The 14,828-nt window shown below is 39.0% G+C and overlaps 1 protein-coding gene across 2 annotated transcripts in view; it reads right to left on the bottom strand.

The window, feature by feature from the left end:
• The window catches only part of LOC124596460 (enoyl-CoA hydratase domain-containing protein 3, mitochondrial), a 100,056-nt gene that overhangs the window by 72,613 nt on the left and 12,615 nt on the right, over positions 1-14,828 (bottom strand). The gene's annotated exons all lie outside the window — the stretch shown is intronic.

Raw genomic sequence — 14,828 nt, 5'->3', positions numbered from 1 at the left:
ATGTAATCAGTCTACAAAGGAGATTGCTTACAAATCACTCATAAGTCCCATCCTAGAATACTGCTCAAGGACTAACAGGGGATACTGAATGTATACAGAGACAGGTAGCATAAATGGTCTCCAGATGGTCTGATGCGTGAAAGAGTTTCACAGAGATGCTGAAAAAACTTAACTGGAAGACATTTGAAGATAGACACAAACTATCCCAAGAAAGCCTACTTACTAAGTTTCAAGAACCAGCTTTGCATCTGCATCTATGCACCACAAACCACTTTTCAGTGTGCAGTGGATGGTACTCTGTGTACCAGTGACCCTTCCCCCTTTTCCTGTTCTAATCACATTTGGCTCAAGGTAATTGCTTTTAAGCCTCCATGTGGGATCGAATCTCTCTGATTGTATCTTCATGGTCTTTTTGTGAGATATACACATATGGAAGTAATATACTGACTGCCTCTTCTTGGAACAAATACTCTCGGAACTTCAACAGTAGACCACATCATGACGAAAAACCCTCCCTTGCAGTGTCTGCCACTGGAGGTTGCTAAGCAAATCCATGATGCTTTCGTTGTACAGATCCAAGACTGATGGGCAATATTCAAGAATTGATCAAACAAATGTCTTATAAGCTACTTCCTCTGTGACGGTCTACATTTCCTGAGGATTCTTCCAATATATCTCAGTCTGGCATCAGCTTTACCTGTGATTAATTTTATGTGGTCGGTCCACTTTGGGTCACTCCATACTTCTAGATATTTTGTGGAAGTAAATGCTTCCAGAGACTGTTCTGCAACCATGTCACTACACAGTAAAGGGTCTTTCTTTCCACATATTCGTAATATGTTACATTTGATTATGTTGTGGGTCAATTGTGTAAAAGGTCAGGCATAATTTGAAAATAATAGTAGCTTTCCAAAATATAATACTAGCAACAAAAATGGCTTCTACTATCCACAGGCTAACCTTACACTTACGCAGAAAGGAGCAAACTATGCAGCCATAAAAATATGTAACCATCTTCCTTGTTAATTACAAGTGCTTGCAAATAACAAAAATTTTAATAAAAAATTGAAATAATTTCCACTTGACAACACCTTCTACTTCATAAGCAAATTTCTTAGTAGATAGTATTATGTAGTTGGGTTACATTTATCAGTTTTTTGTGGGTAAGTTAAGATTAAAACTGCTATGTAAAAGGCCAGGATATAACTATGTTTTCAAATATAAAATGCTCTTATCTGTAGACTTACCCACGTGTTTCTCAGCATGGTAAGTTGTCATGAATATGAGCCATGGAACATGCAAAAACCTATCTAACAGTAGTCACACTGTCCACTGTTGTTGAATAAATACTTTGTGTACTAAGGTCATGGAATGTGTCAGTACATGAAATACAACATAATAGTAATGACGGATGAAATGTGTACAAACCCAAAAATAGTAAATGCAATCAACGATATAACATAAGAATCAGCTTAATTTTTCAAAGAACTGAAGAAGTGACCCATGAGGAAAATCTTTAGTTTCGATTTGAAGGTGCGTAAATTACTGCTACGAATTTTGAATTCTTGTGGTAGCTTACTGAAAATGGATGCAGCAGTATACTGCACACCTTTCTGCACAAGAGTTAATGAAGTGTGATTCAAGTATTAACTGTGTAAAAGCTGCTAATTCTTGGGGATAAGCTGATATTGTTAACAAGAAAAGACAGCAAACAATATACATATTGAGAGGGCAATGTCAAAATGCCTAGACTAGTGAACAGGGGTCAACAAGAGGTTTGCGAACTTACACCACTTATTGCTCGAACTGCCCATTTCTGAACCAAAAATATCCTGTTAGAATGGGAAGAGTTACCCCAAAATACAATACCGTTTGACATAAGTGAATGAAAATAAGCAAAGTAGACTAATTTTCATGTCAAACGATCACTTACTTCAGATACCATTTGAATAGTAAAAATGGCAGCATGAAGTCTTTGAAAAGATCCTGAACGAGGGCTTTCCACGACAGTTTACTATCTTAGCGTGTAGGCTTTCACGGCTGGCGTCTTCAGTAATTAAAACTTCCGGGCTAAGAGGCCGTGGTCCAATAGTAGAAATACTTCTCCCTGACGTTTCGTTGCCAGCTGCGGGCAACATCATCTACGACTCACCTCAGATGATGTTGCCCGCAGCTGGCAACGAAACGTCAGGGAGAAGTATTTCTACTATTGGACCACGGCCTCTTAGCCCGGAAGTTTTAATTACAGTTTACTATCTATCTGAACACCTAGAAATTCGAACTGTTCAGTTTCACTAATCGTTAGCTCATTGTGTGAAATTAAAATTTCGGGTTTTGTTGAATTGTGTAAAACTGAGTACTACTGTGATTTAGCATAGTTTATTTTCTACAAGCCATGAATTGCACTATTTGAAACAGAGCCAATGTTGCTACTACCAAGCTAGTGTCATCAGCAACAAGCAGAAATATTTTAGAATTACCTACACTACTAGAGGGCATACCATTTATATAAATAAGGAAAAGGAGTAGCCCCACACAGATCCCTGCAGCAGCCCCCCCCCCCCCCCCCCCACATCACAGTCTTTCTCAGCACTATGAATACTGATCTTTTGCTGTCTTGATAAAGTAAGAGGTGAACCAATTGTGAGCTACTCCCCGTATTCCATAATGGTCCAACTTCTGGAGCAATATTTTGTGATCAACACAATCAAATGCCTTAGTTAAACCACAAAATACACCCAGCATTCGAAAACTTTTGTTTATTCCATTCAGTACCTCACATAGAAAAGAGAATATAGCATTTTCAATTGTTAAACAACTTCTAAATCCAAACTTTACATTTGATAGCAAATTATGTGATATAAAACGATCAATTATCCTTACATACACAGCCTTTTCAATAACTTTATCAAACACTTAGGGCATAGAAATAGGTCTAAAATTGTCTACATTATCCCTTTCTCGCTTTTTATAAAGTGGCTTTACTACTGAGTACTTTAATCATTCAGGAGACTGACCATTCTTGAAGGAAAGATTACAAATATGGCTAAGTACAGGGCTAACATGTGCAGCACAGTACTTTAATATTCTGCTTGGCACTCCATCATCTCCATGAGAATCCTTAGTCTTCAATGATTTAATTATTGACTCAGTCTCCCCCTTGTCAGTTTCACAGAGGAGTATTTCAGACATCAGTCTTGGAAAGGCATTTTCCAAGAGAGTAACGTGATTCCCTGTAGAAACTAAGCTTTTATTTCATTCACCAGCAAAGCTCAGAAAATGATTGTTAAATACTGTACATGTATCTGACTTATCAGTTACAGAAATATTTTTACTATGAACTGACTTTATATCGTCAACCTTGTGCTGCTGACCAGACACTTCCTTCACAACTGACCATATGGTTTTAATTTTATCCTATGAATTAGCTATTCTATTTGCGTATCACATACTCTTTGCCTTCTTAATAACATTTTTAAGCACCTTACAATACTATTTGCTTGATTGTGACTACTTCTAACATTTTGATATAATTCCCACTTTGTTCTACATGATATCCTTATCTCACAAATCAGCCACCCACACTGTCTTTTACTGTTAGTATGCCATTTAGAATGTTCTAATGGAAACCAACTCTCAAATAGCATGAGAAATGTGTTAAGTAAAGCATTATACTTGTCATCTATGTTATCGGCACTATAAACATCCTGCCAGTCTTGTTCCTTAATGAGGTTTCAAAAACTCTCTACTGCTGTTGAATTAGCTTTCCTACATAGTTTGTACTTATATGTGACATTTGTTTGAGTACAAAAACCTTTTAGTGTTAAAATTTGTGCATCATGGTCTGAAAAGCCGTACACCTTTTTACTAACAGAATGCTCATCTAGAACTGAACAATGAATAAAAATATTGTCTATGGATGTGACACTGTTCCCTTGCAGCCTAGTTGGAAAAAACTCTATCTCCATCAGATCATATGTGTTTAGGAGATCTACCAACATCCTTTTTCTTGCACTATCATATACAAAACTAATATTAAAGTCACCACATATAACTAATTTTTGGTACTTCCCATAAAGTGAACCAAGGACCCTCTCTAGCTTCAGCAGATATGCTCTGAAGTCAGAGCAACAATTAGAAGTTTAGTTTCACTAAGTTCAACTGCCCTTGCACAACATTCAAATATCTGTTCAGTGCAGTGCTGTGATATGTCTATGGATTCATATGGAATACTGTTTTTTACGTACATGGCCACTCCCCCACTTTGCAGGGAACTCCTTGAAAAACAACTAGCTAATCTGTATCCTGATAAAGAAAGCCTTTGCATTTAAAATTATTTAAGTGGTGCTCTGATATACCAATAATGTCAGAGCAAACATCTCTAATACCTCTTATACTCTGCTGAAATATGCTAATTCCTTCTCTACTTGGATCCCTGACCTCCTCTGAGGTGATTCTTTAGTTAGTGGGACTTCCTTTAGGCAGGTATAACTATCAGCTCACTTCAATCTGAAAAAGGTGCAGCTCTAATACCTATTACTATAGGAATTTTTCCATGAGTGATCTCACCACCACCCGCTACACTGTCACCTATATATAATCTTTGCCAGCCTCCCCTCCCCATAACTCTTGAGGTGCAGGCCATGCCTAGTGAAATCCAACCTACTGATGGACTCAACTGGCACCACTGCAATGTGACCCATGCCCCCTGCCATCAGTGCCTTCTCCAGCCCCAAGTTAACATGCCTAACAGCTGCATTAAGATGAGGCCTATCATGATGCTGAAACAGTTGCACGAAATGCACCTTTGAGTTGCTATCTTTACCAGGTCACAACCTACATCATAGGCTATTCCCCGTCCCTATCAAGACTATTCCCTGTTGCAAACACAATCACTACCTGATCCTCTTTCATGAAATTCCTACATAACTCCTCTATGATGTCAGTCACCTGAGCCAACCCTGCACTAGACTTCACAATGCTGTTGACCTGGTACTCACTTCCCAATACTTCCTACAACTGCTAGTCCACACCTCTACCATGTGAACTACCTAGCAGCACAACCTTCTTCTTTCTGTTAGACTTTGCAACTGACTAAGGTCTCCTAACTGGTGAGGATTGCTGCATGTTTCCTACACCTACAGCTACAAGAGGCTCCTCTGCACTCAACTCTAACATTTGGTCAAATCTATTGCATATATGAAAAGTACAACTGTCTGAATAGCTCCTCCTCCTCCTCCTCCTCCTAGCTGCCTTCTTGCCAACTGCCAGTTCCCATTCATCTCACAGAGGAACTGGTTCTAAAAATGGATAAACTGATAAGCCACCATTTCATTTCAAAACACCAAAGTTCATATATGAGGCACATGAAAGAAAATGTTGCAGATGATGATGTGATCATTTTGGTGGATTTCGCTGAGCCATATTCATTTGTCATTCAAGCTGTTGTTCAAGGGTTTCACTGGGAGAACAGCCAAGCCACGATACACCACTTTTCATGGACTACTTTGGTGATAAAGAACTACCGTATTTACTCGAATCTAAGCCGTACTTTTTTTCCGGTTTTTGTAACCAATAAATCCGCCTGCGGCTTAGAATCGAGTGCAAAGTAAGCGGAAGTTCTGAAAAATGTTGGTAGGTGCCGCCACAACTACCTTCTGCCGTCGAATATATGTAGCGCTACACAGGCATGCTTTGCAGGTACAAAGATAAATACTGGTGCCAAAACCTCTGCGTCAGTAAAAAAATTAAAAAAAAGGTGGAAGACGAGCTTTTTTCTCTGCCCCGAGTTTCGACCACTTCATTTTCATACATTATCCAACGAAGTAAATACAAATTCCGTATTGTTCATCTTCGAATGTAGCAGCATTTCAATGTACTACAAAAATCCGACTGGCAAGACCATTTGGGATGTTTGTCAACATGGCCAACTCTACGTTCTGAATTTTTTCCTACCTGTGAGAAAAGATGGTTGCTAATAGGAACTTTTATGAATTGTGAATCACTCGAAGTATTCTCTTCACCATAAGAATAATACGAATATAAACATTTTGCCATGTATTCTTTCGTGTTTGCTGCTATCTCATTTAAATCCTTTCTGCCCAATAAACTACGAAACTAGAGTGCGACAACAGCAAACGCGGAAGAATATACATATCATGTCATGTTTATATTCGTATTATTCTTATGCCTAATAGTGATACAGTCAGAATTGAAGCACGGGAATTGACTAGATTTTTAAATCTAAGATGACTCTAATTTCTGTGCAGAATATAATTACTAAAGAGACGTCTGCAAAGATTTTCAAACGGAGAAAAGTTTTCGCTAAACTCTCGTTCAGAACATCTTCCATCATACGCAGCCTATTATTTGGTTCTTGTTGATCTTTATCAAAGAAAGTAGCAGTGTAAGTAACAACAAATAGCAGTCTCTTGCCATTGTTTCGCTAATGAGACGATTCCACTCTCTTCTTTTTTTTAAATTGTAAGCGGCGGTAGTGCGCACAAAAGCAACCCATGCCGCGAGCGGTGACAGGCCGTAAACACTCATTATCAGAATGCGACGAACAATGCGTGACACAGTACAGTAATGCATTGTCAGCTTAGAGTGACGTAAACACCTATAACAAAGAGAACGGCACTTATCAGATGAAAGAAAAATAAGCAATCAATTCAAACCAGATGAAGCACGTGAAAAAGGAAGGGTACCTGTATAAATACGGACCGATCGCCTGACGCATAGCAATGACTACCTGGTAAAGCTTAACTGCTAAGCTTACGACAACCAAACTACTGTAGCTGTATCGTCATTTATTCGACCTAAATTGTGTCTCATATTACAATGGACCAACTTTGTTTCGATTTGGAGGTGTGGCCTAAAACTTTTCTCTCTGCTTCGAGTCTCAAACTTCAGCTGCGGCTTAGATTCGGAAAAAAAATTTTCCTTGATTTCGAGTCTCATTTTTCAGGTGCGGCTTAGATTCGAGTAAATACGGTACATCTGTATTGTTAGTGCTGCCTTCATCATGATATCATTGCAGTTCTTTCATTGAGAAGTTGAGAACATCCATTCATAATGAGGTTGATGAAATAGTTGGGGATAAAAATAGGAGAAATCAAGCATATTCACTACTTTAGTGTTGAATCTGCTGTCAAAGACAAGAATTCCATGAATTTTATCAACTTATGTCTGCATGAAAAGGACTGTGGTATCTGTGTGAATAGAATTTTTTTGGAATCAGCAATGGAAAACTTCCATGTGATGGAATTTGGAAGAACACTAAATGACGGATGGCTCATGCTAGTTTGGATAGTCTTTGGATAATCAAATATTGATACCACTTCAACTGTTTGATCAGGAAAGAAGGTTTACCAAAGGGCACAAAGTTTCTGGGACACAAGAAAATCACCAGCTGAAGACCATTGGTTTAAACAAGATCAGACTAAGCAGATTGTTCAATGATGCTGCAGCATTCACTGTCCATTGCTTCTACTGACCATCTACTACAGACATTTGCTGAATTCCAGAGACTCACATATTTAAAATCATAAAAGCACCATCAACAACTTCATGAAGGCAATTATTTGGCAAACTGTATGTTGTTGTTGTGGTCTTCAATCCTGAGAGTGGTTTGATGCAGCTCTCCATGCTACTTTATCCTGTGAAAGCTTTTTCATCTCCCAGTACTCACTGCAACCTACATCCTTCTGAATCTGCTTAGTGTATTCATCTCTTGGTCTCCCTCTATGATTTTTACCCTCCACGCTGCCCTCCAATGCTAAATTTGTCATCCCTTGATGCCTCAGAACATGTCCTACCAACCGGTCCCTTCTTCTTGTCAAGTTGTGCCACAAACTCCTCTTCTCCCCAATTGTATTCAATACCTCCTCATTAGTCATGTGATCTACCCATCTAATCTTCAGCATTCTTTTGTAGCACCACATTTCGAAAACTTCAATTCTTTTCTTGTCCAAACTATTTATCGTCCATGTTTCACTACCATACATGGCTACACTCCACACAAATACTTTCAGAAACAACTTCCTGACACTTAAATCTGTACTCTATGTTAAAAAATTTCTCTTCTTCAGGAACACTTTCCTTGACATTGCCAGTCTACATTTTATATCTTCGCTATTTCGACCATCATCAGTTATTTTGCTCCCCAAATAGCAAAACTCCTTTACTACTTTAAGTGCCTCATTTCCTAATCGAATTCCCTCAGCATCACCCGACTTAATTCGACTACATTCCATTATCCTCCTTTTGCTTTTGTTGATGTTCATCTTATATCCTCCTTTCAAGACACTGTCCGTTCTGTTCAACTGCTCTTCCAAGTCCTTTGCTGTCTCTGACAGAATTACAATGTCATCGGTGAACCTCAAAGTTTTTATTTCTTCTCTGTGGATTTTAATACCTACTCCAAATTTTTCTTTTGTTTCCTTTACTGCTTGCTCAATATACAGATTGAATAACATCTGGAATAGGCTACAACCCTGTCTCACTCCCTTCCCAACTACTACTTCCCTTTCATGCCCCTCAACTCTTATAACTGCCATCTGGTTTCTGTACAAATTGTAAACAGCCTTTCGCTCCCTGTATTTTACCCCTGCCATCTTTAGAATTTGAAATAGAGTATTCCAGGCAGCATTGTCAAAAGCTTTCTCTAAGTCTACAAATGCCAGAAACGTAGGTTTGCCTTTCCTTAATCTATTTTCTAAGATAACTCATAGGGTCAGTATTGCCTCACGTGTTCCAACATTTCTACAGAATCCAAACTGATCTTCTACAAGATTGGTATCTACCAGTTTTTCCATTTGGCTGTAAAGAATTTGCGTTAGTATTTTGCATCCGTGACTTATTAAACTGATAGTTTGGTAATTTTCACATCTGTCAATACCTTCTTTCTTCGGGATTGGAATTATTATATTCTTCTTGAAGTCTGAGGGTATTTCACCTGTCTCATACATCTTGCTCACCAGATGGTAGAGTTTTGTCAGGACTGGCTCTCCCAAGGCCGTCAGTAGTTCCAATGGAATGTTGTCTACTCCCAGGGCCTTGTTTCGACTCAGGTCTTTCAGTGCTCTGTCAAACTCCTCCTCATGCAGTATTGTTATCTCCCATTTCATCTTCATCTACATCCTCTTCCATTTCCATAATACTGTCATCAAGTACATCGCCCTTGTATAGACCCTCTATATATTCCTTCCACCTTTCTACTTTCCCTTCTTTGCTTAGAACCGGATTTCCATCTGAGTTCTTGATATTCATATAAGTGGATCTCTTTCCTCCAAAGGTCTCTTTAATTTTCCTGTAGGCAGTATCTACATTACCCCTAGTGATATGTGCCTCTACATCCTTACATTTGTCCTCTAGTCATCCCTGCTTAGCCATTTTGCACTTCCTGTTGATGTCATTTTTGAGACGTTTGTATTCCTTGGTGCCTGCTTCATTTACTGCATTTTTATATTTTCTCCTTTCATCAATTAAATTCAATAGTTCTTCTGTTACCCAAGGATTTCTACTAGCCCTCGTCTTTTTACCTACTTGATCCTCTGCTGCCTTCACTACTTCATCCCTCAGAGCTACCCATTATTCTTCTACTGTATTTCTTTCCCCCATTCCTGTCAATTGTTCCCTTATGCTCTCCCTGAAACTCTCTACAACCTCTGGTTTAGTCAGTTTATCCAGGTCCCATCTCCTTAAATTCCGACTTTTTTGCAGTTTCTTCAGTTTTAATCTACAGTTCATAACCAATAGATTGTGGTCCGAGTCCACATTTGCCCCTGGAAATGTCTTACAATTTAAAACCTGGTTCCTAAATCTCTGTCTTACCATTATATAATCTATCTGATACCTTCAAGTATCTCCGGGATTCTTCCATGTATACAACCTTCTTTTATGATTCTTGAACCAAGTGTTAGCTATGATTAAGTTATGCTCTGTGCAAAATTCTACGAGACGGCTTCCTCTTTCATTTCTTAGCCCCAATCCATATCCACCTACTACGTTTCCTTCTCTCCCTTTTCCTACTCTCGAATTCCAGTCACCCATGACTATTAAATTTTCATCTCCCTTCACTACCTGAATAATTTCTTTTATCTCATCATACATTTCATCAATTTCTTCTTCATCTGCAGAGCTAGTTGGCATATAAACTTGTACTACTGTAGTAGGCATGGGCTTCGTGTCTATCTTGGCCACAATAATGCGTTCACTATGCTGTTTGTAGTAACTTACCCGCACCCCTATTTTTTTTTTTTTTTTTTTATTCATTATTAAACCTACTCCTGCATTACCCCTATTTGATTTTGTATTTATAATCCTGTATTCACCTGGCCAAAAGTCTTGTTCCACCGAACTTCACTAGTTCCCACTATATCTAACTTTAACCTATCCATTTCCCTTTTTTAAATTTTCTAACCTACCTGCCCGATTAATGGATCTGACATTCCACACTCTGATCCACAGGATGCTAGTTTTCTTTCCCCTGATAACGATGTCCTCTTGAGTAAACGACGTCCTCTTGAGTAGTCCCCTCCCAGAGATCCGAATGGGGGACTATTTTACCTCTGGAATATTTTACCCAAGAGGATGCCACCATAATTTAACCATACAGTAAAGCTGCATGCCCTCGGGAAAAATTACGGCTGTAGTTTCCCCTTGCTTTCAGCCGTTCGCAGTACCAGCACAGAAAGGCCGTTTTGGTTAGCGTTACAAGACCAGATCAGTAAATCATCCAGACTGCTGCTCCTGCAACAACTGAAAAGGCTGCTGCCCCTCTTCAGGATCCACACATTTGTCTGGCCTCTAAACAGATACCCCTCCATTGTGGTTGCAACCAAGGTACGGCCATCTGTGTTGCTGAGGCACGCAAGCCTCCCCACCAACAGCAAGGTCCATGGTTCATGGGGGGAGGGGAGGGGGGGGGGGGGGGTGGCAAACTGTATGGTGTGTTTAAAACTCTAACTTCTTGAATTTTCATTTGTTTTATTGTTGCTTATTGCTTGAAGTTCATTTGTACACAATTACACTTGTATTTTTATGGACATAAAATCAGTTTTCACTTATTTTACTTTCTGTTTGCTTATTAATGTCACAGTTGGGAACATACACTTTGTATGAAAAGTCATAACTTTCAGCTATGTTTTTCAGTCATAAGCAGGCATCAGTCAATTAAACTATATAGACTCTGAAGCTTGAAGACTACTCTTTCTAGATATAAACAGTGTGAGGAAAAGATAGATTGCTACTTACCATAAAGATGACACATTAAGTTGCAGACGCACAATTTCTAGATATGACAAGATAAAAAAGATTAAAAGACATACAGTTGAGAAATGCAAAATTTGGCACCCAAAACATTTTCATCAAATTTGCTGGTGCATATATTTTGATAGAAAAGGACTGAGGCTACTGTACAAAATGCACAAGAAGACAGCATGACTGTGTATCATATTACCAATTCTTGGATGAATCTGTACATAAAATTTTGATTTATGACTGGTGAAAGATGAGCTGTTCAACTTGCACAATGTATTTTCTGCCATTTTTGAAGAGGTATGGCTGTCACCAGATGCATTGTTTCTAAATCTGGTCCAATTGACATGGAACGACCCATTGTGAGACTTAAACTCTAGTTTGTGCCAATCTTTAGTTATCATCAAAACATTACAATTTATGAACAGTTTTTTAAGGTCACTGAAAATCTTATTTGTAGATAACAGACAGCAGTGGATCTAATACAGAGTCTTGTAGGGCGCCATATATTATGTTCCCCTATTTTGGTTTTACTTTTATTCCTTGTTTTGTTGTCAGTCCTCTAGTCTGATGTGGTCTACCACAAATTCCTCTCTTGTGCCAACTCTTCATCCCAGAGTAGCAGTTGCACCATATACACTGTTATTTGTGGGATGTAGTACAACTGTTGTCTCTTTCTACAGTTTTCACCATCTACAGCTCTTACTAGTACCACAGAAGTTGTTCCCTGATGTCTGAGCACATGTACTGTCATCCTACCCCTCATGTTTGCCAATGTTTTCCACATTTTCCTTTCGTCACCAATTCTGAAAAGAATCGTCTCAGTCCCTACCAGTCCACCAGTTTTAAATATCATTCTATAGCACAACATTTCAAATGCTTCCATTATCAATGTCAAAAACAGAACTGCCACTCTGGTGCCCTTACCTTTCTGAAAGCCAAACTGGCTAGCATCTAACAGATCCTCTCTTTTATTTCTTACTTTTGTGTATGTCATTCTGGTTAGAAACCTGGATGCTTGACTTCTTAAGCTGATTGTGCAATAGTTCTACCATTTAGATGACCTTGCTATTTTCAGATTGTGTTGATATTTATCCAAAAGTCTGATGCTATACGTCATGTAGTCTACATACCAACTTGAATGGTCCCTTGGTTGCCATTTCTTCCAGTCATCTTAGAAATTCCAAAGGAAAGTTATCTGTCCCTCCTGCATCTGTTTGCAAGTCTTCCAAACCTCTGTTAAACTCTTACACTAATACTGGATCCCCTAGCCTCCCACTGCACTTCAAATGCTATTTCTTCTTCTATCACATCATCAGACAAATCCTCCACATCACAGAGGCCTTCAGTGTACTGTCTCCACCTACCTGTTCTCTCCTTCATGTTGGACAGTGGAATTCTCAAAATACTCCTGATGTAGATGCCCTTATGTTTGATGTTGCCAAAAGTTGTTTTGACTTTTCTGTATGCTGACTCAGTCCTTCCAATGACCATTTCTTTCATAGTTTCTTCATATTCTTTCTGCAGCCATTTTTCCTTGGTTTTCCTGCACTTTCTATTTGTTGCATTCCTAAGTGACTTATATCGTTGACATTTTTGTATTTCCTTCTTTTGTCGATCAACTGAAGTATTTATTGTGTTACCCAAGATGTCTTCATATTTACCTTCCTTGTGCCTATATTTGTCTGTCAAATTTATGTGCTTGCCCTTTTTAGAGAAGTCCATTCCTCTCCAACCGTACTGCCTGTAGGGGTATTTATTATCATAGTATCCATAGCCTCAAAGAGCTTCAAACACATCTCATATTGCTCAATACTTCAGTACCCCACTTCCTGCCATATTGATTCTTCTGGACAGTTCTCTTCAACTTCAGCCTATTCTTCAACATTACTAAACTGTGATACCTGCTCCTAGGTATGCCATACAATCCAATATTAGAGTTTGTACTCTGTGTCTGACCAGTATATAATACAGCTGAAGGCCTCCCGTGTTTCCAGGCCTTTTCCAAGTATTTCACTAGCCAAAATTTAATAAAGAACTCAATTAGTCTTTCTGCCTTCTCATTCCTACTACTGAGCACATATTTTCCCATCGCTCTGTCTTTTGTTACTTCCCCTACTATCACGTTCCAATCATCATGATTATTAGATTGCTATGTCTCTTTACATCCTGATTTTCTCCTTCAGTATCCTCAAATACTTTCTCTGTATCTTCCTCTTCTACTCGTGATGTCTGCATATACCAACCTATTCATAATGAATCCTACTCCCATCACACTGTTTTCTGCTGTCATTGATATTACATATATATGTATAACTAGAAATTCTTATCTTCTTTCCATTTCATCTCACTGATGCCTACTATATCTAAACTGAGTCTTTCCATTCTCCTTTCAGCTTTTCTAGCTTCTCTACCACTATAGGTTTCCACAGGAATTACTCCAAGGGAGGACAAAGTTCAAAACTTTTTATCAAGAATCATAAGTTTTTGTTTTCCCTGTTTTGATTTAATGGCAGCCAGTGCTGGATTCCAGGCAGCACTTAACCGAAAACCTGCATCCCTGAAGATTTTCCACCATACAGATATGTATGGCCTCCTTAACAACACAGTCCTCGAAAGATGGCACTGGGGATAAAATTTCCGTATTCTCGTAAAACACGCGATGCCCCATGTCTGGGCAATGCTCCACTACCACTGATTTATTTAGGTTGCCCCAGGCATGTATGATGATGGTGTTTGATGCAACATTTCTGCACAGTTCGGGATCTTATACACACCACACTTCCTGAAGCCATAATCATCTTTGACCAAGCACAATACATTCCTCAACTTTGCTGAAGGCTGAAAAACACACTTGATATAATGCCTTTTGAGGAGTCTTTCTGTTCTTGAAGGCATGCCACCAAAATGCGGCAAGAACACTATTGTGATGGCTGCCTCCACATCTCCATTTACATCCCTGCTTTGAATATGCTTAGAACGGAATGTGTGGTGTGTCTGTCTATCGGAGTAGATATTCTGTTGGAAAATCATTCTTACATTTTGTAGCTCACCAGGTAGACTGTTGTCCTCAAAGACCATGTGTGCTCTATGCACCAAGGAGTATAACACACTACTGTACGGTGTAGGGTGATGACAGCTTGTGGCCTGTGTCAGCTGGTTTGTGATAGATACAATGTCCCAGAGCACTATCAGCTGTTCTTCTGACCATGACATCCATAAATGGTAAAATATCATCTTTTCCCACTTTCATTCTGAACTGTACATTGGGACGGAACAGGTTCAAGTGCAGGACAAACACAGGTAATGTCTCTATTCCAAGAGGCCACAGCACAAATTTATCGTCTACATACCGCCAGAAGCAGGAAGATTTGAGACTTTCTGACTGCAGTGAGTTTTCCTCAAAGTCTTCCATAAAATAGTTGGCTACCATGGGAGACAGAGGGTTTCCCATGGCGCACCGTCCACTTGCTCAAAATACTGGTTACTGAATAAGAAATATGTTGAGGTAAGCACATGTTTGCACAATGCCACAGTGTCTTTCTCAAAATGACTGCTGATAAGCTCTA

This window comes from Schistocerca americana, chromosome 2 (assembly GCF_021461395.2).
Source record: "Schistocerca americana isolate TAMUIC-IGC-003095 chromosome 2, iqSchAmer2.1, whole genome shotgun sequence".
Classification (NCBI taxonomy): Eukaryota; Metazoa; Arthropoda; class Insecta; order Orthoptera; family Acrididae; genus Schistocerca; species Schistocerca americana.
The sequence above is the reverse complement of the archived record's forward strand: the minus strand, read 5'-3'. Positions and strand labels throughout refer to the sequence as shown.